The sequence below is a fragment of the Castor canadensis genome, chromosome 19 (genome assembly GCF_047511655.1).
Source record: "Castor canadensis chromosome 19, mCasCan1.hap1v2, whole genome shotgun sequence".
NCBI lineage: Eukaryota > Metazoa > Chordata > Mammalia > Rodentia > Castoridae > Castor > Castor canadensis.
Window position 1 is genome coordinate 6,422,601 of NC_133404.1, and position 24,159 is coordinate 6,446,759.

The following is a 24,159-nucleotide window of genomic DNA, read 5'->3' on the forward strand; positions in this document are numbered from 1 at the left end:
TTCACTCCTAGTATTGGTAATTTATTTTCATTTTTTTCTTGTGATAGATTTGCATATTTTATGAACCTTTTAAAAGAGCCAACTATTTTTTTTCAGTACTGGGCTTGAACTCAGGGCCTCACACTTGCTGGGCAGGTGCTCCACCACGTGACCCACTCCACCAGTCCAAGAACCAACTTTTGGCTTGTTAATAGTTCATACGGTGCATCTGTTTCTATTTCATTAATTTCTGCTGCTTCTTATTTTCCTTTCCTTTCCTTACTTTGGGTTTCATTTACTATGCTCTTCCTAACTTGGGATATCCAAGTCATTGACTTGTTGACTTTTTTCTTTTCTAATACATATAATTTTCTTTTTGGAACTGGGGTTTGAACTTGGGACTTTGTGCACTTGCAAAGTGGGCCCTCTACTGCTGAGTCACGCATCCAGTCCTAATATATACATTTAAGGCTGTAAATTTCCCACTGAGAATAGCTTTAACTGTATCAAACATAGTTTGATAGGCTGTACTTTCATTATCATTCTGTTTCAGATGTGCACTTCTCCTAGTTTCTCTCTCTTCCACTCATGTGTATATTAGACTTTTTGTTTATTTCCCCTGCGTCTCTGTAACCATTTTGTATTGCTGCTTTAACAATACAACCTAGACTACTGACTTAAAGCAACACAAATTAATTTTCTTATAGTTCTGGACCGGGTGCAGAGAATGCCTTGGGGAAGTAAGTCTAGATAAATGAGTTCTTAGTGCTGTCCTTGGTTATGGGATCCCGCTTCCTTCATCCTCAGCATCTGGGGGTCTCTAAGCACCTTTTGTCTTCTCATCACCATGAGATGAACGGCTTCTCTGCTTCTAGCAGAGACCCTCATTTAGCCTAGCTATATTTAACCCTTCCGAGTTTCAATTTCAAGTGAAAACTAACGCTGTCTCATAAGGTTCGTGTGAGGATGTGAGCATTAAATGAAACATTAAGATGTCTGGTAACAAAAATGACTGAGTACTTACTATGAGCCAGGCACTGTATATAGATTTAAAAATTTAATGCAGATATAGTTACTATCGCCAATTTCCTTTACGGGATCATATACTAGAAAGGATGCAGCTAGGATTTGACTCTGCAGGGCCTTTGCTTAGTAATACTCAACACTGTCTCTATAATAATACCTAGATATTGCTCTTGACTCCAGTGAGTATTCAGTAAGTTATATGGAAAATATGAATTCTACAGAAATAGACACTAATTACGTCAGTTTTCCTATTTTTTCTTTTCATTTTTGCAAAAATAGTCTTACATCTTCAATGTATTTTAAAAACACAATTGTGAAAAATGAGTAAACAGCTAATAATTTATTTTTATCTGAATATTTAGGTTTCAATTTTTTGACCATTTTCCTTATTAGAATTATTTTTCTGGAAGAGTCCTGTAAGTGGAATTATTGGTTCAAGAGTACGAACATTTTATTACTGCTGACACACCAGCGGTGTTGTTTTCCAGAGAAGTTGTAGTAATTAAAATGCCACCAGCAACAGAAACAAAAGATCTGTGTCAAGAGAAAAGGACTAAAGCTATGGAGTAAAGGAATGAGGGAATGGGAACAGGAAGGGAGAAATGGCAATTCTGATGTTGGGAAAGAAAAAGGTGGAGTGGCTGGATATTACTTTTAGTGAAGCCAAAGTATCAGTTTCACTAAAAGGGCAAGGGATGGAGGAAGAGGCCTAAGTTTATTGGAGATTCAAATGCTTAAATACAAACACATATACAATTCCACATCATAATCTTTCTAAGGAATGTGTTTCTATGATAGTTTTCAAAGATGTGCCTCACCCCAACAACACAATCTTAAATGCAGATAAAGTTTTATTCTGGTGTAGGTTACAGAAACTCTATCTGGTACCTCAGGGTTCAACCTGATCTTCGTATCCCCTGCCATTCTACTCCAGGACCAGTGTTCAGTAATGTGCTATGTACACCTTACTGCTGTTGTTTCAGGATACGCAGATAAATGATCTTTGTTAAGAATAAAACACAATAAATTATAAAATGTTATATACATAGACATCACGAAACCAGTCAGTTTAGTAAACGTTTTCATTTACTTCAGCCAGTTTAGTAAATGACCAGGGAAGTAGAAGACGTTATGCTCTGGTGCCCATTCTGTCACGTATTTGAGGCGTGACCTCGGGCCCTGATTGCCTTATTTATAAACTGGAGTTTGTCTTATCTGACTGAAGTGAGAAACAGAACATGACATCTTTGGTTCTGACAGTATAGGATACTTGAATAAAAACAAAGGAATGCGCCTTCTCTTGCTCCCACACTGCACATGGACAGTTAGCTCGTTAATGACAGGGCATGCCCCGCGGAATGAGTAGGTGCAGGATTTGTTGCTGTGCAAACTCTTACTATACACTTACACAAGCCCAGACGGCCAGCCCACTACACCCTCCTGGACTCCGTGGCTTATACCACTGCATACGCAGTCCTCAGAGCACCGCAGTGTCGCTGCGTAGTGCGTGACTTTATGACTTATGGCCACCTTGTTTTGAATCTTGCTATTGTATTAGATTTGAAGCCACTATTTTAAAAGCTGCTTTATGGCAGTATACCTGCTGTTTCTATAACTTAGATCTCAAGGCAGCTTTCTTCTACTGCTTTCTGTCTTCATCCTCTTTACTCCCGCCATAGACTTTGGGGTAACATATGCCTGATCACTGAGAGGTGGGGAGAACAGAGAGCCTCGAAAATGTGGGTTTAACTCTACCAAGATCTTCTCTATGTACTAGTCTCCCAATCAATCAGTCAATCAATCTCAAAACATCTCTGTTAGCTGGTCCATTACATACATAGGAAGTTCAGTACCTGCTCGAGAAGTTCCATTTGGGATTTCTTTTCCAGTTTCCATTATTCCCCAACAAATTTTAGTGTTGATACTGAGGGATCATGAAGTATTAGAATAATCACTAGCCAGAGAGGCCAACACTTACTGTTGTCCCTCCAACACTTACTGGCTCAGTGGCTTTGGGCAAGTGATTCCACTTCTCTAAGCCCCAATTTTCTCATATGCAAAACACAAAATGATTAGAATTAAGATAACATGTGCAAGCCAGGCATGATAGGACATACCTATAATCCCAGCACTCAGGAGGCTGAGGCAGGAGGATCATGAATTTGAGGTCAGCCTGGGCTGCATACGAGACACTGTCTTTTTTTTAAAAGCAAGATCGAAAGTGAAGACAATTTTATGTTTATTTAACTCGTCAAAATTTTGTAGTGGAAAAAGTGTGCTGAGGACAACATCTTCATATAATCCTGGTGTCATGAAGATTACTAAGGTCTTCTAGGGAAATTCAGCTATTGTACTGGCAACATGCCGTTTACTCAGAGTCAACAGTCCTATTCATAAGACTTTGTCTTAAGAAAATAATTCACATCAGGGAAATAGCTGTGGTTTTACTTAATAGTGCCTGACACATAAAAGGTATTTAAGTATGTCTTGAAATGAGTACCTTTATTTGTACTGCCTTTTCTAAATCACTGCCCTTGGTTCCTTCCCATTAAGGTTTATCTATTCCAATCACCTGGGGGATAGTTTTAGAATCAAATTCTATTATTTTTGTCTAGTCTCTGCTCTCTCATCTTCTCTAGTAACTTCATGTTGATTGACTGCTACTAGTAACTTCATGTTGATTGACTGCTCAATTCATGATGCTCTCACCCTCCAAACTCAACTATCAGATAGAAAAATGAACGGCCTCGCCAGGCATGGTGGTACATTTCTGTAATCCCAGTTATCTGGGAGGCAGAGGTAGGAAGATTGTGAGTTTGAGGCCAGCCTGGGCAAGACTATCTCAAAACAAAACAAAAAACTCCTCCAGAAATCAAATGGTGTATATATACTGCATTCTTGACCTAATCATGAAGAAATCAGGAGCTTCTTTCAAGATCCTCTTTGTCTTTCTCCATTATTAACACTGTAGTATAACCATTCACCTCTCTGCCTGCTTCAGTAAGAAAAAGGATAGCAGATGCTGTCCTCCCCTGACCCTAACATACCTCGGGCCCCATACCTAGTCATTTCTACTTCCCTCTAGGGGATGAAGAATTTTCATGTCTCTTGCTGTCTAGCCCCATCTAAAATTCTCCATTTGTCAAGTCTAACTCTCTCTTTAGTAAGAAAAATTCATAGTGTACATTTCAGTTTTTTTTAGTATATTAATACATGAGGTTGACAATGACTACCATTATGTAATGTTACATCATTTTCATTCCCTCCAAAAGAAACCCCATATCCACTAGCAGTCACTCCTCATGCCCATACACTCATGTACTTTCTGTCTCTATGGATTTGCTAGCTATCTCATATGAATGGAATCATATTTCTTCAACAAAATTAGAGATAAGGGCAGAAAAGGTTCTGCCTGGAAGTGAGGGAGGGGAGAGGGGGTAGAGGATGGGGAAAGGGGCAGGGGGGAGAAATGACCCAAGCAATGTATGCACATGTGAGTAAATGAATAATTAAAAAAATAAATGGAATCATATGGTATATGATCTATTGTGTCCGGTGTCTTTCAGTTAGTGTAACATCTTCAAGCTTCATCCATGTTACAGCACATATCATTACTTTATTCCTTTTTACTGCTGTGTAATAGTCCATTGTATAACTGTACCACACTTTACTTCTTTATTCATCAGTTGATGGATGTTTGAGTTTCAATGTGTCCTGCCTATTATGAATAATGCTGCGCCAAACATTTCCATGGAAGTTGACACTGTAAACATGTTCAATTACCTTGGAGTGGAGATAAAAATTGGGTATCCAAATATTTGATCAACATCTATTTGGGACCAGAGCCAAGATGGGAGATGAGAAGTAAGCAGCACCTTCCAGACCTTAACCAGAATGGAAACAGGCAGAAAACAGCTTCTCAGCAAGGTGGGTAACTGAGGAGATGCAAAGAAATTTAATACTGGATGGACAGAGACTTAGAGAGGCCCAGGTGCTCTGGTTATCAGAACAGAGGGCACAGATGAGTGCATCAGGGCTTAGGGGTGTGGCAGAGGGGAGAAGTAAGAGAAAGGGACAGAAGGTGAGAAATAGTGAGGAAAAATGAGTACAGAGCAGGTGCAGCTCACCTGGAGCTGCCTAGCATGTTGGCCCCAGAGAAGTGCTCTGCATTTTTAAAACATGAAAACATGGTGCTGGAACCAGGAGCCATCTTAAGAGGGTGCTTTGAGCCCAAAGTGGCTGCTTTGGGATCTCTAAGTCTCTAAAATTTCTTTCTCCTTGGAACTCATGGTAAGTAGTGCCACACTATGTTGGCCACTGTCTACCTGTGATCCAGTGTGGCTCTGGTATAGCACTACTGCAGTAAGCTCACTGAAAAACATAAGCAGTGGGATTTGGGTCAGACACACAGAAGGGAATGGAGCTAGCTTTCCTTTAAGACTGGCAGGCCCAAGTGGCCAAAAAGAGGATTGGGAGATGGTAGGCCTATGCCACTGTGTGCATGAACTGGGCCTCCGAAAACCAGTCATGGGTGGTGGAAAGCATGGGACCTGCTGCGCTCCCTCCACCAGTACAGCCTGCTGGGCCACCCTCCATGTGGGCTTTAGGGCTGTGCGTGAGATCCAGGTGCACAGCAGAGCTGCATGTTGCCTGGCTCTGGGGGGGTGGTATATGGAGCTAATCTGTTTAGGAGAAACTCCCACTGAGGGAACCTTGGTTCTACGCTACCTTGTCTTAGTGAGCAGAGAAGCTGAAAGCCATTCCAACCAGCAATGGACCCAAACCACTCCCAATGACTGGTGAACAACACAAAAAAAGGGGTGACTAGCCACTAGCTTTTGCTCTCTGTAAGAAGTACATACCTAAGAAGACTCAGAAATAAGTTCAGATTGGGAGTGGCAGTGAATATCAATTCTTGCCTCCATGACCACCCCAGAGGAGACAATGCTGTAATTTTTGTACTTGCTGATTGGTTGTGTATATGTATTACTTTTTCTTTCTTTCCTTTATTTTGCATGTATTTTTCTTTTTGCTTCATATTCTCTTTTCCTTCTAATAGTAAAATTATTTTATCCTTTCTTTCTCACTCCTTACTTTGTAATTACCAGTCTTCACATTCTACCTTTCTCTTGCTTTCCCCTCCCCGCTTTCCCTTGTAGTACTGGGCTTGAACTCAGGGCCTTGCGTTTGCTAGGCAAGTACTCTACTACTTGAGTCATCCTTCCAGCCTTTTTGCTTTAGTTGTTTTGCAGACAGGTCTCATGCTTTTCTCCAGGCTGGCTTTGGACCTTGAGGCTCCTACCCCATCTCCCAAGTAGTTGGGATTACTTGCATGAGCCAGGATATGTGGCTTGCCTCTTGAGACCTATCTTGCTAATTTTTTTTTTTTTTTTTTTGCTTAGGCTATCCTTCTACTAGGATCCTCTTATCTCTGCCTCCCCAAAAAGCTGGGATTACAGGCACTATATCCAGGCTGTCCTTTCTTTGAATATTCAAATTTCCACTCTTCTTTTGTTTTCTGTTTCCCATTTTCTTCTCCTTTAATTATTCTTCTTTTGAAAATCATTAAGAAACCTTTTCTGTTTATTTCTACCCTCACCATTCCTGTTTTGTTAAGGGTTGTGGATGTCACTGGTACTTGTTTTTTATTTTACTTCTGTATCTGGTACACTGCTATTTGTTGCTGTTACTGTTACTTGTTTTCCTCATTCTATATGGTGCTGGGAAGCAAGCATGACATGTCTGAGTGCACTGTGTAGATGCTGTGCTGCAGAACTATGCTCCCAGCCTAGCTAAGAGTCAGCATGTTACTCTTTACCCCAACCCCCACCATTTCAGTGAATACTTTAATTCAAGGAATAGGGAAAATGAAAACCTGGGTTCCAAATAGGCAAGGCTGGGCAGGGGTGAGTGAGTGTGTGTGTGTGTGTTGCTGCTGCTAAAGTCCTGCTCCTGGACACCCCCCCCCCATAGCAACAGCAGAGAGAAACAAAAAGACAAAGGACAATGTACCTATGGTGTCACTCCCATACTTCTCCAGACTTAAACTGCAGAAAAGACTAGAGGAATAATTACAGAGGGTGTACCCCATATACTTTCTGTCTTCAACACATCTGTCTGATCTTCTAGAAGTACTCCACTCTTTTGAGACCTATAGAGAAAGCAGCTCCCTCAGGTTTTAACACAGTGTAAAATACACTAATCCCACCAGAGAAGTAACAAAGAAATTGCACTACAAAAACCAACCAGAAATATATTCAACACTTCACAACAATCCAGTATCCCAGTATACACTGTCAAGAGAAGGCTGTTTGCTAAAAAGGCGCTCACATAAAAGTGAGAATGAAGAAAACAAGTAACAGTAACATCCACTTCAACAGAGGTACAAATCTCAACATAGAAATATAAGAAACATAAAAACAAGGCAAAATGACTTCTCCAAAAGGTCTTAATTCTCTAGCAACTGACTCCAAAGACACTGAGTGGGTAGAATTCTGGATAAAGAATTCAGCAATGAATTCTAAGAAAATACAAAAATACAACTAAATGAATTAAGAATGACAATACAGGACATGAATGAGAAGGTCAATAAAGAGAGACTGTGAAAAAACAAACAAATAGAAATCTAGGAAATGAACAGCTCAATAAGAAAAAACTCAGCGGAAAGCCTTGCCAACAATCTAGATTAGGCAGAAGAGACAATTTCAGGGCTTGAGACCAAGTTGATGAATTAGAGCACTCAAACAGTACTAAAGAAAAAAATAAATTATGAGAATATGCAAGACCTCTGGGACATAATTAGACCAAGGATACCAATTTTTTTTTTTTTTGGTGTAGAACAGGTACTGGAATACAAACTAAAGACATGAAAACTTATTCAGTAAAGTAATAGCAGGAAAAAAAAAATCCCCAAATCTTAGGAAAGATATGGATATCTAGGTACAGGAGGCATTTAGAACCCCAAACAGAGATGACCAGAAAAGTACCTGCCCATGCCATATTAAGTGATAAAATGCCAAGAGTACAGAAGAAAAAGAATATTGAAAGCTTCAATAAGAGAAGCACTAACCTACTTATAAAGGCAAAATCATCAGAATAACAGCAGATTTCTCAACGGAAACTCTAGAGGCCAGGAGATCTTGGAATGGAGTACTGCAAATCCTGAAAGAAAACAACTGCCAATCTAGCTTATTAGAGCCAGCAAAGTTATCCTTCAGAGTCAAAGGAGAGATAAAGACCTTCTAAGAAAAGCATAAACTGAAGAAATTTATGACCACCAAATCAGAACTGCAGATGAAACTTAAAAGAATCCTACACAAAGAAGAGGAAGATAAATATAATCAATAAAGTAAAGGAAAGAATTATTCCCACTAGAAGAGTAGATAAACAAATGAGAATTGGGAAAGAATCAATCACTTAAAAAAGAAGGAATACACTAATGAGTACATACAGTTTGGGGTTGGAGGTTTGGATCAAGTGGTAGCAAGTACGAGGCCCAGAGATCAAACCTCATTAGTGTAAAAAAAAAAAAAAATACGCAGTTTCATTATAATCCTGAATGTAAATGGTGTGACATAGGCTGAGTGATTGGATTAAAAATACAAGATCCAACTGTTTGCTGCCTGAAACACACTTCATCAGCAAAGATATGCAGACTGAAAGTGGATGGATGGAAAATGATATTCCAAGTAAATGGAATTTGGAAGTAAGCAGAAATATCTATATTCATAACCAAAAAAGCAGACATCAAGCCAAAGTTAATCAAAAGAGACAAAGATGGTCCCTACATATTGGTAAAGGGAACAGTACAGCAAGAAGATGTACAATTATAAATATGTATGTGCTGAATGTTGTACATCCAATTTTATGAAATAAACACTATAGGACATAAAAGGACAGATTGTGATACTATAATAGTGGGTAACTTCAATACCTCACTTTCACTGATAGGTCACCCAGAAAAAAAAAAAAAAAAGAAACTTCAAGTTAAACTTGGAAGATCAAATGAAGTTAACAGACATCTACAGAATATTCTATCCAAAAACTGCAGAATATACATTCTTTTCAGCAGCTCATGGGATTTTCTAAGTAGATCATATCTTAGACCACAAAGCAAGTCTTAACAAATGCAAAACACTGAAATAATTTCTTGCATCTTATCAGCTCATAATAGAATGAAACTAGAAATCAACAGCAAAAGAAACTGAAGAACCTATACCAAACACATGGAGATTAAACAATGCACTTTTGAACAGTCAGTGAAGAAATCAGGGGGAAAATTAAAAAATGTTTAGAATCAAGTGAAAATGTAAACGCAACATATCAGAATCTATGAACTATAGCACAGAGAGCACTGAGGAAAGCTTATGAGTGTCTATGCTAAAAATATGAGGAAAATCTCACACCTAATGATGCATCTTCAGGTCTGAGAAAAATGAGAAGTCAAATACAAAACCAGTGGGAAGAAATAATAAAGATCAAAGGTGAAATTAGTCCAAGAGTCTAAAAAAAAATACAAATTATCAATGAAACAAAGAGCTGGTTCTTTGACGAGATTAGGAAGATTAATAAGCCCTTGGCTCAATTAACCACAAGAAAGAGACCCAAATTGACAGAATTGGAGATGGAAAAGGGGATAGTATATGAATATCACTCAAAATCCAGAGAATCATTAGGTATTATTTTGAAAATTGTATTTCGATAAATTGGAAAACTGAAAAGAAATGGATAAATTTTTAGACACATGACCTACCAAAATTGAACCAAGAGGATATAAAAAAAACCTAAATAAATCAGTAACAAGTAATGAGATAGATACAGTGATAAAAAGTCTCCCCAGAAAGAAAAGTACAGGACCAGATGACCAGATGCTGAATCCTATTACACCTTTAAAGAACAGTCTCTGCTCCTCAAACTAATCCATAAAATAGAAAGGGAAGGAATGCTTCCAAACTCATTCTGTAAAGCCAGTATTACCCTGATACCAAAACTGGAGAAGGGCACAACCAGAAAAACTATACACTAATAGCCTTGATGAACACAGATGCAAAAATCCTCAATGAAATACTTGCAAACTGAATTTGACAACACATTAAAAAGATCATATACCATGATCAAGGTGATTTCTTTTCAGTAATGCAATGATGGTTCAACATATATAAATCAATAAACATAATTCGAATCAAGGACAAAAATCACATGATTATTGTAACAGACACAGAAAAAATTTTTGACAAAATTGAACATACCTTCATGATAAAAGCCCCATAGAAACTAGGTATAGAAGGATCATACCTCAACATAACATATGACAAACCTATAGTCAACATTATTCCGAATGGGGAAAAACTAAAAGCATTTCCTCTAAAATCAGGAACAAGACAGGATATCCAAGTCTCACTGCTCTTATTCAATACAATACTTAAATATTAGCCAGAACAGTAAGACAACAGACAAAAATAAAAGAAAGAGGAATTATTCTGGTTTGCAGATGATATGATCCTATACTTAGAAGACCAAAAACTCCATCAAAGACTTTTAGACCTGATAAAACACATTCAGGAAAATAGCAGGATACAAAGTCAACATACAAAAATCAGTAGTTTTTTTTTTATATAGCAATATTGAATCCATAAAGAAAGAAATTAGGAAAAGAATTCCATTCACAATAGCTTTAATAAAACAAAACAAAACAAAACAACCTAACCAACGAGGTAAAAAGCTTCTACAATAAATGTTATAAAAATTAGAAGCAACTGAAGAAAACATAAGATGGATAGATTCCATGTTCATGGATTGGGAGAATATGGCTAAGACAAGCAAATTACAAAAAGTGATCTACAGATTCAATACGATCTCCATCAAAATTTCAATGACATTTTCACAGAACGAGACAAAACCCTAAAATTTACATGGAATCACACACACACCCCTCTCAAATAACTAAAGCAATCCTGAGCAAAAAGAACAACGCTGGAGGCATCACAATAGCCAATTTTAAATTATAGTACAGAGCCACATGTATTAGTTTTATAGTCACTTGACAAAACAGCTAATAGAAACCACTTAAGGGAAAAAGATTTTAGCTCACGGTCTCAGATAATTCAGTCCATGGTTGCTTGGCTCCAGGTGCTTGGTCACAATACATGGCAGCAGGAGCATGTGGAAGAGAGGCTGTTCACCTGATGGTTTATAGGAAGCAGATAAAGGGAGGAAGGGATGGGGAACCAGGCATCACCATCAAAGACATGCCCCAGTGACCTACTTTCTTTAACTGGACCCCATCTCCTAAAGTTTCCAGAAACTCCCAAAATAGCACCACACATGAGCCAGTGGGGGACATTTCATATTCAAATGGCTCCAGCCAGGTGTCTGTGGCTCATGCCTGTGATCCTAGCTACTCAGGAGGCAGAGATGAGGAGGATCACGGTTCAAAGCCAGCCTGGGCAAATAGTTCTCAAGACCTTATCTTGAAAATACCCAATACAAAAAGGGGCTGGTGGAGTGGCTCAAATGGTACAGCACCTGCCTAGATAGCATGAGGCTGTGAGTTCAAACCCTAGTACCACCCAAAAGAAAAATCTATGACAACACAGTAACTAAAATAGCACAAAAATAGACATATAGACCAATGGTATAGAATAGAGTGCCCATGAAGATCTACCCATCTGATTCTCAACAAAGGGAGAAAAGACAGCCTTTCTAACATATGATGCTGGGAAAACTGGGTATTTACATGTAGAAGACTAAAACCAGATTACTATCTCTCACCAATACCCAAGTCAACTCAAAATGGATCAAGAATTCAATGTAAGAACTGAATCTTTCAATGTAAGAACTAGAGGAAAACATATGGGAAGCACTTCAAGATATAGGCATATGGCTGGTAGAGTGGCTCCAGTAGAGTGGCTGGTAGGTAGTGGCTGGTAGAGCATCTGCTTAGCAAATACATGGCCCTGAACTCAACCCCTGGTACCACACATACACACACACACACACAAAAAGAAAAAAAAGAAAAATATAGGCATAAGCAATGACTTTCTGAATAGGACTTCAGTATTTCAAGAAATAATAGAATGATAGCAAGAACTGACAAATGGGATTGCATCAAATTAAAAAGTGTACAGCAAAGAAAACAATTACCAGAGTGAAGAGACAGACTACAGAATGGGAGAAAACCTTTGCCAGCTAATTCACCCAATAGGGGATTAATATCTAGAATACATAAAGAACTGAACTCTTTTCAAAAGCAGTACAAATGGCCAATGAATACATGAAAAAATGTTCAAGTCTTTAGGCACCAGGAAAATGCAAATCGAAATTACACTGAGATTCCACTTCATCCCAGTGAGAATGGTTACCATTGAGAAAACAAAAAATAACATGCTGGTGAGGATCTGGGGAAAAATGAACCCTTATATACTGTTGGTGGGAAGGTAAATTAAGTTTCACCACCATGGAAAATAGTACAGAGGTTCCTGAAACAGCTAAAATTAGAACTACTACATGATCCTGATATACTACTCCTGGTTATAAACCTGAAGGTATCAAAGTCAGCATACAATAGGGACACCTGCATACCCATATTTATCATGGCACTGTTTATAGCAGCCTAATTATTGAATCAGCCTAGGTACCCATCAATGGATGAATGGATAAAGAAAATGAATGGATATATACATAATGGAGTATTATTCAGCCATAAAGAACAAAATCACATTGTTTTCAGGAAAATGGATGGAACTGGAGATTACCATATTAAGTGAAATAAGGCAGACTCAGAAAGGCAACCATCATGTTTGCTGTCATATGTGGAATCTAGAGGGAAAAAAAAGACATGAAAGAAGGGGGACTATTAGGGAAGAGAAAAGGGGTCAGAAGGAGGGGAGGGATCATAGAGGGTGATGGGGGATAAGTCTGATCAAAGTAGGTTATGTGCATACATGGAAATGTCACAATGACACCATTGCTTTGTGCAGTTAGTATAAGCTAATAAAAATTGCTAAAAAATCTATTTAGTTTCTGAGTTCAGAGAGCAGGGCATATCTTTCACAACACAAAGATATAACCTTCTCATTCCACCCCTACCCCTTATCCAAACACCTGCAGTCTTCAGAGTCCACATGGTTTAGTTACAATTTACTGTTTTCCAATTAAATTGAGAGTAAGGATTAGTTCTCACAGTTCTGATCATAGCCTAAAGTGTTTTACATATCACCCTTAGAATGCTCACAAATGAGTGAAGATTTACTCACTCTTTCATCTTACAAATATGAGTGTCTATTGTATGCTAGTCACTGTACTTGATGCTGAGCATATGTAGTAGACAAAAGTTATTTATTAGTTTCATCAAGTGCCAGTTCAACTCTGTAAGTATTCACTGGATGCCTCTGAAGTGAGTGGAATTGTGCCAGGTGTGACAACAGATCCAGAGAAGAGAGTGATAGAGTTCGCAGCCTTTTAAGACACAGTCTCTAAAAAAAATTAACAATGGCAGCACTGGATATTAAGTGCAACAGAAAAGTATAAAATGCTCTTGAAGGTGGTACTTGGGAAAGGGCCTCAAAGGTGACATTTTGATAGATGGGGACTCCTATTTCAGGTAGAGGATATCATGAGCAAAGACAGAAAGGCTGGCTATAGCACAGAACTTCTGTTTGCAGAGTTCATTCAGTTTAGAATGTGTAGACGAGTACTGAAGGATATGGCCTCAGGGTCTTGAGAAGATTTATAGTGTAAAGTGTATAGGCTTAGTATTTAAGAAAACAAGTTGAAAGTCTTCTGTAACAATTCAAATTACTTCAGTGATTCCTTAATTTTTTCTTGAAACTTTCCTCTTGTATTTCCTAAAGTAGCTGTGGAAAATTAGTGATTTCTCCTCTCCACAAGAAATAAAAAATGTAATCTTGACAACTCTGTAAGTACGTTGATGGGGGAGAGGGCGACATCTCAATACGCCTGGCAGTACATGCAAAGCTTAAAACAGGCACATGGGCAAATTCCAATAGCCAGCACAGCAGAAGCAAGACTCTGTTAAATAATAGCATTTATTAAGCTCCTAGCACAGGACTGTGCCAGGTGATTTACATATAATACCCTTGTTCCACCAAGCAATTTCATTTAGATTCAGGGAAACTAAGGCCCAGAGAGGCTAAGTAAATTGCTCAAGGTCACCAAGGTGGTAAAAGTTAAAGTCCAGTTTTGAAGTTAGGCCAGTCTGGCCTCTATTTCCCCAACTGTTCACTCTCACTAGTGTGTACAGTAAAAAGGAAGCAACAAAGGTATGATCACGATTCATACCTCAATGTATAAAACATTCACAACTGGTTTTAGAATGGCTTAGAGATCAAGACCAAGGGATATCAAATTTAGCCTGTATCTTGATCCAGTTGCACAGTGACAATAAAATAGATCTTATTTAGGAATACCAACGGTAAAATTCCAGTTTTGATTTGTAAACTAGGAAGCAAACTCCAAGAGAAAAATGGGTATTTGGATTTACTGTATGTGAAGTCCCTGTAACAGTGACTGGCATTACAGCAGGCACTCAATGTTTGTTGAGATGAGAAGTCATATAAAGAGGACTTTCCATTTGAGTACCTTTGAAAGCTCTGAAATAAAAGAGTAATAAATTTAAAACCCACTTACGCTGGCTAAGACACTCCCTTTAACGCTCAACTCCATAGCAAAACCAACCAAAAAACAAAACAGAAAGCAATGGGCAAAGAAAATAAATTAAGTTGTAAAACATTAGTATGATTTTACAAGGTAAAGGGGACAAAAGAATGAGAAGACACTTTGCATTCGATGTAACATCTCTGTGGATAATCAAATTGTCAGTGAGATAGAATTCACAATTATGACCTACTGTTTTAATACTTCAAACTATGTGAGCAGCACAGCCAGTGACTGCCTTTGGAAAAGTAAATGGCTATCTAATCCAAATACACTTAAAAATCAGTAGATGGTAAGTAATGGAATGAAAATCTCAAATTCATTAACTCAAGGAAGTAGCAGAGTATATTTACAAAAGTTTTTTTCTAATTTTGACATTATTTTTCTATTAGAACATGTAACGAAAATGCAACAAAGGGCATTAAAACAAAACACCTTTGGAAGACAGCAAGCCTCTCCACAGAAACACTTTAAAAAAGAGGAAAAACAACAGGTTCCACAGACTTTCCTTCTCTTATTTTTCACAAGCTTTTCTAATATTTCTTCTTTGATGGAACCAATGAATAACTGCCACTTATCAGAAAACATCTTCCTCCAGATATGTACTTTATATATTGCTTTCTTCTCAATAGTTCTTCAAGATGCTCAAGTCCTTTGGCTACAGCAATTTTTCTTATTTCTATTATATTGCGTGTCTTCCGTGGAATATTTTGAGGACCAATTTAATAAACTCCTTGCTTTCCAAAGACTGATTCCAAAAGGCAATACTACTGCATCTCAGTCAATACTTTAACAGCACCTTCTCTTTCTCTTCTTGCTCGACAGTCTTTCCATACTTCGATGATTCCTAACACTGTAATTTCTCAGGGTGATCATGTATCTTCTTCTGTACTACATTAATACAGAAGATAGCGAGCACTCTATCTCTGGTTGATTAGTTAATACCTATGTTGAGCAGTCCCTAACTTTCTATGAATAACAATACAGACATTATTTTTGTCATGTCTTTTTAACTACTGCAGCAATTGTGTGGTCTTTCAAAAGATAAGTGATTTGGGGTCTCAGGCTAATATACATATTTTTTTTGTGATGCTTGGATGAACACCAATACCTCACATGCAAGGTAAGTGCTCTACCAGTGAGGTACATCCCCAGCTGATTCTTTCCTTTCTGTATTTTTCTCTCTGCCCGCCCCCCCCACCCCCTGCTCTTCATTTTTCCAGTGCTGGGGACTGAACCCAGGGTCTCATGCATGCTAGGTAAGTGCTCCACCCCCAGCCCAAGACTGATTTTAAAAAAAAGTATAGAAGTTTAAAGTATTTTTATTTTCACATTTAAAACATTTTCTAATAAACTCTAAACCAAATAGCTTTTTAAAAGAACTGTAATTAAAATAATTGCAAACTCGAGGCTAGATTAACAACCCAAAGGAAGAAATACACAGGTACTATTTTGAAAATTCTTGAAAGATATTACAGTATGTCTAATGACAGACATCCTAAAATTAGGAAAATGGTTGAGATTTCATAAAGCTCCAAAAAGACCGATGTCTCAAGTAAACATTCACTCAAAGACTGTTATTTGACAAGCGAAGCCGAGATATCAAAATTGTTGAGTTTTTATTACCACCTTGGATATAGTTTCTTCAAAGAAATAGAGAATACAAGGAAAATAGAAAGTTCTTTGTAATCCATCTTTTGTCCTTTGTGAGCCATTTTGCTCTTACTTAAAATGTGAGCTGAGCTCAGGGCCATGGCGCCATGCTGAAAGACCACAAAGAATGGGTATCATTTTTTTAATCAGTGCCAAATTTAACTAAATCACAAAGAGGGAAAAAGTACTGAAGACCGCCCATCTTTTCCAAACGGTTACCAGGGAGCCATTGGGAGAACTGCGGGCTGAGGAAGTCGCTCTCAGGCACCGGGCAAACCCAACAGGTGTTAGGCCCGTGAGATGCCAACTGCGTGAGAGTGACATCCAAGCTGCCTAGCGCAGTGTGACACTTTTCCCGTGCAAATGCAAATGCCCTGTAACTGATGGGACACAGTCAGCGCTCTAACTACGAAACCACCTCCCTAAAATAGTGGCTCGGGCTCCCGCTGCCTGTCACCCAGTCAAGGTGAACCTGGGTGGGGGGCGGGGGGCACTCATGAGTCACAAAACAAAACATGCAGTCTTGCAGGGAGTCTGAACAAGTGGCTTCGAACTGTTTGAAGACAGCATTAAGAAAATTTTGTTGGGAAGGAAAATTTTCCACCCTATACAAAATCCTGACTGGGGGCTGATGAGCACAACTTGGTGACATAACCTAAACTGGTGACATAAAACGCACCGCCCCGAAGTGCAGAACACCGTTCCTGCGAGTGACACCACGCACCAGCTTTTCAGGCCCTCACGAGCACAGGAAGTGGGGCAGGACACCCCCAAACCATCACCCTACCCCCACAGGAAGTGAGTTATGCTCCCCCCCAAGACGGCGCTCCTCCCCTCCCCCAGCCGGAAGTCAGGCGCCCCCATTCCGTGGGCCTCAAATGCAGACAAACCAATTACAACAGCGGCAACCAGGGAAGAGCTTCCCAGAGCGAAGGAAATCTCGACCGTGGCCACCCCCAAGCTCGCCCTGCTTACTGACCTGTTGACGACAGGGGCAGGCAGGGGCCGAGGACCTATTGAGAGTCCCCTGCACCGAGGACAATTTCCTCAGCCCCACTCAATCGCCTTCACTCTGCACACGCCGAGGTATCTCAGCCTGGCCGGAATTCCTCCGCAGCACTTAATTTTTTGCCCTTTTTTGCCTCTTTACCTAATTGTGTAACCACTTCCCGAAAGTCACCTTCTCTTATCGCTGGAACAGTTCGAATTGTTCCGGGGAGGAGAAAAGTGAAATATTATTCCCGATACCTGCAGAAAAATGAAGGGATTATTTTGTCCCAGTGCGGCGAAGGACAACGTGATTACGCAAGGTGAGACTTATGTTCGCGGAGGCTCCTGGGAGATGTAGTTTTTTTTTAATGCCTAAGACCTGCGGATTCTGGGACTTTAATTACTAATATACTAGAGTCCTTGAAAACACATGTTTTCTGTACTCGGCGACCAGTTGACATAAAGGGATCCGGCAGTCCAAAGAGCCAAAGCTTCGTTGCCCATTTCTTCTAGCATCTAATTGCACCCAAATTTCCCCTCTACGCGGGCCCAAGGTCTCGCTTTCCCCGCCCCCTTGCTTTTAGCCCTGCTCTCCACAGCCAATCAGCCGCCATCTAGGTTTTGTCCTCCGAAGGTTGGCATGCAGAGAGGCGGGGCCTCGAGGCGGCTCCTCCCACGGGGCTGAGCGGCGATGTGGAAAAGGACCCCGTATCCGTGCGCGAGGACCCCGTATCCGTGCGCGCGCGCGTGCTCGCTCTTCTAGGAGCGCCGCCGGCGGGGGCGCGCGCGGAGGGGCGGCGCGCCGGGCTGGGAGGAGCGGGCAGGCTGGTGGGCTGGGCGGGCGGCGAGCGGCCGGGAGCGCGCGGTGGACTCGGCCGCCGTGAGTAGTTAGTTAGTTGTTGTTAGTCAGTGTCAGTTGCTCGGCGGCGGCGGCGGCGGCTGCGGTCACCAGGAAAGGGACGGGACGGGAGGCGATGGTGGTCACTGCGGCGGCGTGTGCGCCCCTCAGGTAACGGGGGCAGGGTTGCCCGCGTCCCCTCCGCTCTATCTCCTCGCGTCTGGGCTTGTGGGGCCAGGGTCGCCATGGGGTGAGGTCGCTGACCCGGGGGACGCGGGTGGAGGGGTGGAGAATGTAGGCAGGGCGGCGCCGCGGGGGCTCGGGCGGCCGGTGCGTCCTGCCCCGCGCGGGCTCTGGCGCCCCGGCCACCCCCGCGCCCCGCCGGCGCCGCGCGCCCCCTCGCGCCCCCCCCCCGCCCGCCGGCCCAGCCCCCTCCCTTGGCGGCGGCGGCCCCGGTGGCGCGGCGCCCCCCAGAGGAGGGAAAGTTGGGACCCGGCGGCGGGGGGCGCCCCCAGGCGAGGCTGGGAGGCTGGACGCGCGGAGGCTGGGCTGCGGGCGGGCGGGACGGGACGGGCTCCTCGCGCTCCGGCTCGGGACGCCGTCATCCCGCTCCCCGGGACCCCGAGGGTCTGCGCAGCCCGGCCTGCAGCATCTGTACCGAGCCGGCGGCCCCCTGCCGGCTCACTTCACGCGGTGGCCGGGAGAGCGCCTGATGTGCTGGGTTGTTTGGGTTGCTCCGTGTTTCTTCTTTGCCATTTGACTCATCGGTTCTTGGAACTTTTCTTTCCTCCTTGAGAAAGAACTTGCCGTCTGACCCCCCCCACCCTCCGCCCCAGTCTCCCATCTGATGGAGAGCTTGATTCCGTTTGACTGCATTAAAGCCCTCTGAGAGCAACAGGAAAGAGGAGCTCCCTACACCCCCATATTGCTTCTGCAATCCGTTTTTTTTTTTAAGATCCAAGTTTAGGAATCAGAGCTGTGGAATGGAGTTATTGGAAGGTTGACGTTCAAGGGATAGCGATGAGTTAGGGAAAACTATGATTTCATCTTTATTGGCCTTACTATAGAAAACCTAATAGGTTTTTCTTTTGCCTCTGTTGAATGTGGTAAGAGAATACGTTGAATTAAATACTTGGAGACTTACATAAAAGACTATTTTTAGGTCATTGGATGACATTCATGAACAGCTTTTCTCCTGAATTGGAATTGCTTTGAGGATTCTGCTTGGGGCCTACCTGCTGGGTTTTTTTGTTGTTGTTGTTCAGCCAGTGTCGTCCCCCCCACCCACCCAAGTGAAGTGATGTAGTAATGTGTGTAATCAGAGAACCCATATTGCTTTCTTTAGTGTGAAAGTGAAAAAAAAAAAAAGAAAGAAATTATCCACTTGGGTAAAACTTTCCATGAGCAATCTTGGAATCTCACTTCATGATGGCTTCTCAAAGTATTCTAGATCGCCCAATTTGCTGACTACCCTAATTACTTTCTGAATTGCCTGGCACTTCTTACCTTTGGTGGCTCGTTTAGTAAACTATAATGGCAGGTAAGGTACATTTTCTTGGCTTCAAAGATGGGAGTTAATAGTCTCAGCACAGAGATTGCCAGTTAACAATAGAAGCAGAATTCATACCACTGCTAGTGAGTTTTGGCTATGACCAACTCACAAACTATGTGAAAAAACAAACATCCCCTTCCCATAGATGTCAGAGGGGAAGAGGAGAAAATATTTTATCATGTCTTTACTTTGGAGACTAGCATGACTATACTGTGGGAAAAAAAAAGTCAAATTATTTTCTTTAAAGCTTTTTGATGTGTGGTCCTCCTTTCCACCACTCCCTATTTAGGGGCTGACATTTATGTTTGGCTGGTTTCCAGAGTTGCAAGAGAAGTGTTTTAGTGAAAGGAAAAGATAGGATTGCTTTGAAATGTTATGGTACTGTGACTGTTCATTTTGCCTAGTGATAGTGAATTGAAATTTCCACAGTGTTTGTACCCCATTAACATTCTGTCAGAATTTATTTTTAAGAGACTATCCTGAGGCCCATAAAGAAATAATGCCACTTCATAACTGTTTTCTGACAATCACATTAAAAAATCTTTCTGAATTGCATTATGTGTGTACTTGTATAAACATTTATCTTTGTACATTTATGGTAATGTAAATATTTAAGTCTGAGAGCTTAAAAACTTTTATTTGCATACATGCTTTTCAACATCTAGTAGTGCCAAACATATGTGCCAAGTAAGCATCAGCCATAAATTCATGCTTTGGCATATTCGTATAATAAGTCTCCTGAACTGCTCCATGGTGCAGCATCATGGGATTAGCATTTGCTTCATGAGAGATTTGTTGTTGTTTTTAACTGTAATGATGCACTGTTTAAGTGGAACAGGTGCTGGGCTCTAGCTGTTTGTGTTGAAACCTGCCAAATCATACTCTTCTGTTGGATAGGTTGTATAAGCAATTTAGGGACCAAACGGTGGCCCCTGGCATACCAACTATGAGTTCAAGGCTCCACTTCACTGTTGCAAAGTCCTATTGTCTCTGTAAGAGGTGTGTGATGAGCTGTATTTTCTCATTTGCCGATCTCTTTACTGGGACTTTTACTTCCTTACTCTACATCACAGTCCTTTCTTTCCTAGAGCTTCTCCTTAAGTTTAGGCTCCTTTTTTGCTCCAAGCTTGTTTCCTTGGAGAACTAGTAACTTTCTAGTAACTTTCAGGCTAGGAATAGGTAGTTTGCATTTGTCTGACAAATAAATGTTTGAGTGCCTTTTGACTGTGCGCATGGTGGCTGGACCAGAGTATATATTTTTTTTGCCAGGAACTTAACTGTTTAGGAGGAGAAGATGGTTGATGACCAATAATTACAATATGGTGTGATATGTGACAGGTGTGGGCACAGGTGCCTATGAAAGGAAGTACACAGGAGAAGTAACTGACTTAGGCTTAGAGTCTTGGTGGTGGGAATATTGTGGAATCTTAGTGGGTTACCTGAGTTAATCTTGAAGAATATGTATTAACTAGGTTCAGGAAGATGGAAAGTACATTTTATACCAATGCTGTCTTATTAAAATACAAAACACATATGTAAGCCACATAATGTAATTTCAAATTTTGAGTAACTATTTTAAAAGGAAAAAAGTGAAATTTATAATACAGTTTAACCGAATGTACCCAAAACATTTTAATTTCAACATGCAATTAGTACTGAACAACAATACAGGGATATTTGCCATTCCCTTTGCATAAGTAGGTCTTCAGAACCTGGTGTGTTTTATATATGTAGCACATTTCAGTTTGAACCTGCTACATTCACATATTCAGTAGCCACATGTGGATAGCATAGCCTTAGAGCAGGAGGAAATAAAGTAATAAGCCAAATCACTGATCATGAGCAAAGTTTTCGAATTTTAACTTCATCCTGAATGTTGTGAGGATTTAGTTTAAAAAAAAAAAAAAAGTAAGCCATGCTGTGATAGAATCAGATTTGTGTTTTAGACCTATCATTTTGTTGGGGGCAAAATTGGAAGCAAGACCAGAGAGAAAGCCATTCTTGGTGAGAGATGATGAGGAATATAGAGAAGAGAAGGGGTGGATGTGTGAGAGATTTAGGGAGAATTATCAGTAGGATAGGATAAATAATTAGATTATAGAATTGAGAAAATTGAAGATTTAGGATGATTCCCACATTTGTGTTGTGAGCTGTTAGGTAGATGAGGCCAGCAGCTAAGAGAAGCCAGTCATCTCTGCCAGACAGGTCAAAAATGAAAACAGGAGAGGAAGAGAGATTGGTCAGGAAGCTGAGGCATGCAAATGTTTCAAGAACAGTGTATCCTGCCATGAAAAAGACAAGTCAGATAAAGACTGAATAAAGTCTCTGAGACTTACTGATTAGGATGTCTTCATATGGAACTTGAACTAAAGCAGTTAGCTACATTGTAATGCTTTGAGGAAGTTGAAGAGTGAGTGACAGCTAGAAGTGTGGCTAATTGCAAGGTCTACAGTGTTGTCAACAAAAGACTGAAGGGAAGAGTGTAAGGAGGAGGGGGATGCTAGTGATTTAGAGAAGCTTGCTTGCTTCTTTTAAAAGAAATAATAAGAGAGTCTTGGACATGGTTATATGAACCTGGAAAGAGCCAATGGAGAGGGAAAATTTAAAAAGTTTGTGAGAGAGAGAGAGAGAGAGAGAGAGAGAGAGAGAGAGAGAGAGAGAGAAAGAGAGAAAGATGGATGAATGGATAGATGTTGGGGGATGATGATTGATGGTGGAAGCCGTGGTCTAGAGGCAGTAGGAGGGGATGGGATCTAGGGCATAGGTAGAGAAATTGGCCTTGTGTGGGAGGTAGTCTTGCTTTTCAGTATGGCAGTATAAATTAAGTTTGAAACTGGCAGGGACAAGAAAGAGAAAGAATTGATGAAGTGGTTTCTATCACTTTGATCACCTGCTAAAAATGAAGGGAAAGTGGTACAAGTTCTTAAAAAGAGTATGAGTTTATAACAGTTTACACAAGGGAATGGGGGACTGAAAGAGGCAGACACATGAGTAGGAAATTGAAGAAGTATTGAGGAACTATTTGAAGTTGTAGACCTTGGATTTGTAGTGGTGTCTGTTGGCATGCTGTTTGATTTTTTTTCTGCAGCAATGATCAGTCTGAGTATATCTGAAGAATCTATTTAATATTCACGAGAACCCTATCTTTCTGTTTTGTTCCTTGTTTGCAAGATGAACAGTTCAGACTTGGTGGTCAGGTCCAGAGCATAAGCTATTGTCCACTGCTTTGCAGATATCTGGTAGAGATACCTGAAGGACAGTTGATGAGGGAATTAATGATAGTGAGGATTATAACTAATGAACTATGGAGTCCAGGCTGGATCATTGGCTGATTGACTCATAAGCCAGAAGGGTGATCTGATTGGGAGAAAATGAAGGAGATGAAAGGCTAGAGGTCAATGTGAAGCTGATGAGCTAGTGGTAAGGAGTAATGAGTACCTGCTATCTGCTGTATACTTTAATTCCCTATTTCTAATACTAATGCTATCTTGCCATGTGTTGTTATTCTTATATGCTTCCCTTTGCCGTTCTTTTTTAGATTAAGAAACTGAGGGTTAGAGAGGTTAAATAACACATCCAGAGACTCACTGTCAAGTGATGGAACCAGGGTCCAAAGCCCATTCTTCCTTCTCCAATCCATGTGCTTCTGAGGATAAGATAGGAAGTGTAGTAGTGATGGGAGGCTGTAGAGAGATGCGGAGATATTTAACTTAGGATTTCAGAAGTGCATTATTAACAAATGTTTGTTGAGCCATGTATGTGCTAGGTACTGTTCTAGACAAAGAGGTTACAAGAGTGAACCAAACAGACAGAAGTCTATTATAGTAAATTAAAAGGTGGCAGATTGGGCTGTAGAGCAGAATAAAGCAAGGAAGGGGGACTGCATGCCCAGGAGAGTGTGCTTTTTTTTTTTTTTTGTCCCTATTATTTACAGACGGCATTGTTAGTTTCTGTAGTCAAACCCACAAGAGCACGTTAGCCCTGTACAAATGGGGAAAAAATAGGTTTAACGATTCTAAACTAATATGGCTAGTAATGTCTATACAATGCCAACTCAGTGCAGTCAGCTGGGATATTTTTTCCCTGAAGTTGACAGCACAGCTAAAATTCCCCAAAATTCAAGTTATACATATGTACACGTGTATGTATTTACATAAAAAGACCCATATTAGTAGTGCGTTGGGCATCAATGGCAGTATCAGCTTTTCAGGTTCTCTAGTCGTCTAAACAGGCTTACACACACAGCCAGCAGAAGGGAGTATGCACTTTTGAAGATGATGTCTGGGAAGGACTCGGCGAGAGCAAAGACTTGAAGGAGATGGGGGGCACACTAAGTAGAAGAAACATTTTGCATAGGTTCTGAAGCATTGAGTGTGCTTGCTGCATCCCCAGAATTCTAGGCCAGTGCGCTTAGACTGGAGTGAGTATAAAGAGTAGCGTCTAGGTA

General features: G+C 40.7%; 2 protein-coding genes across 9 annotated transcripts in view; one reads left to right on the forward strand and one right to left on the reverse strand.

The window, feature by feature from the left end:
- The window catches only part of Hmg20a (high mobility group 20A), a 66,506-nt gene extending 48,864 nt beyond the window's left edge, over window positions 1–17,642 (reverse strand). The window contains exon 1 of one of the 3 annotated variants that reach the window (XM_020151796.2): window positions 17,581–17,642. The gene's annotated coding sequence lies outside the window, so the exon portion shown is untranslated. Of the gene's footprint in view, window positions 1–17,311; window positions 17,449–17,512 lie in introns of those variants that run through there. The other 2 variants (XM_020151784.2, XM_020151772.2) reach the window with 2 other exon arrangements.
- Window positions 17,505–24,159, forward strand: part of Peak1 (pseudopodium enriched atypical kinase 1) — a 249,793-nt gene continuing 243,138 nt past the window's right edge. For 5 of the 6 annotated variants that reach the window (XM_074061830.1, XM_074061835.1, XM_074061834.1 and 2 more), the window contains exon 1: window positions 18,153–18,331. The gene's annotated coding sequence lies outside the window, so the exon portion shown is untranslated. Of the gene's footprint in view, window positions 17,643–18,152; window positions 18,332–24,159 lie in introns of those variants that run through there. The other variant, XM_074061831.1, reaches the window with a different exon arrangement.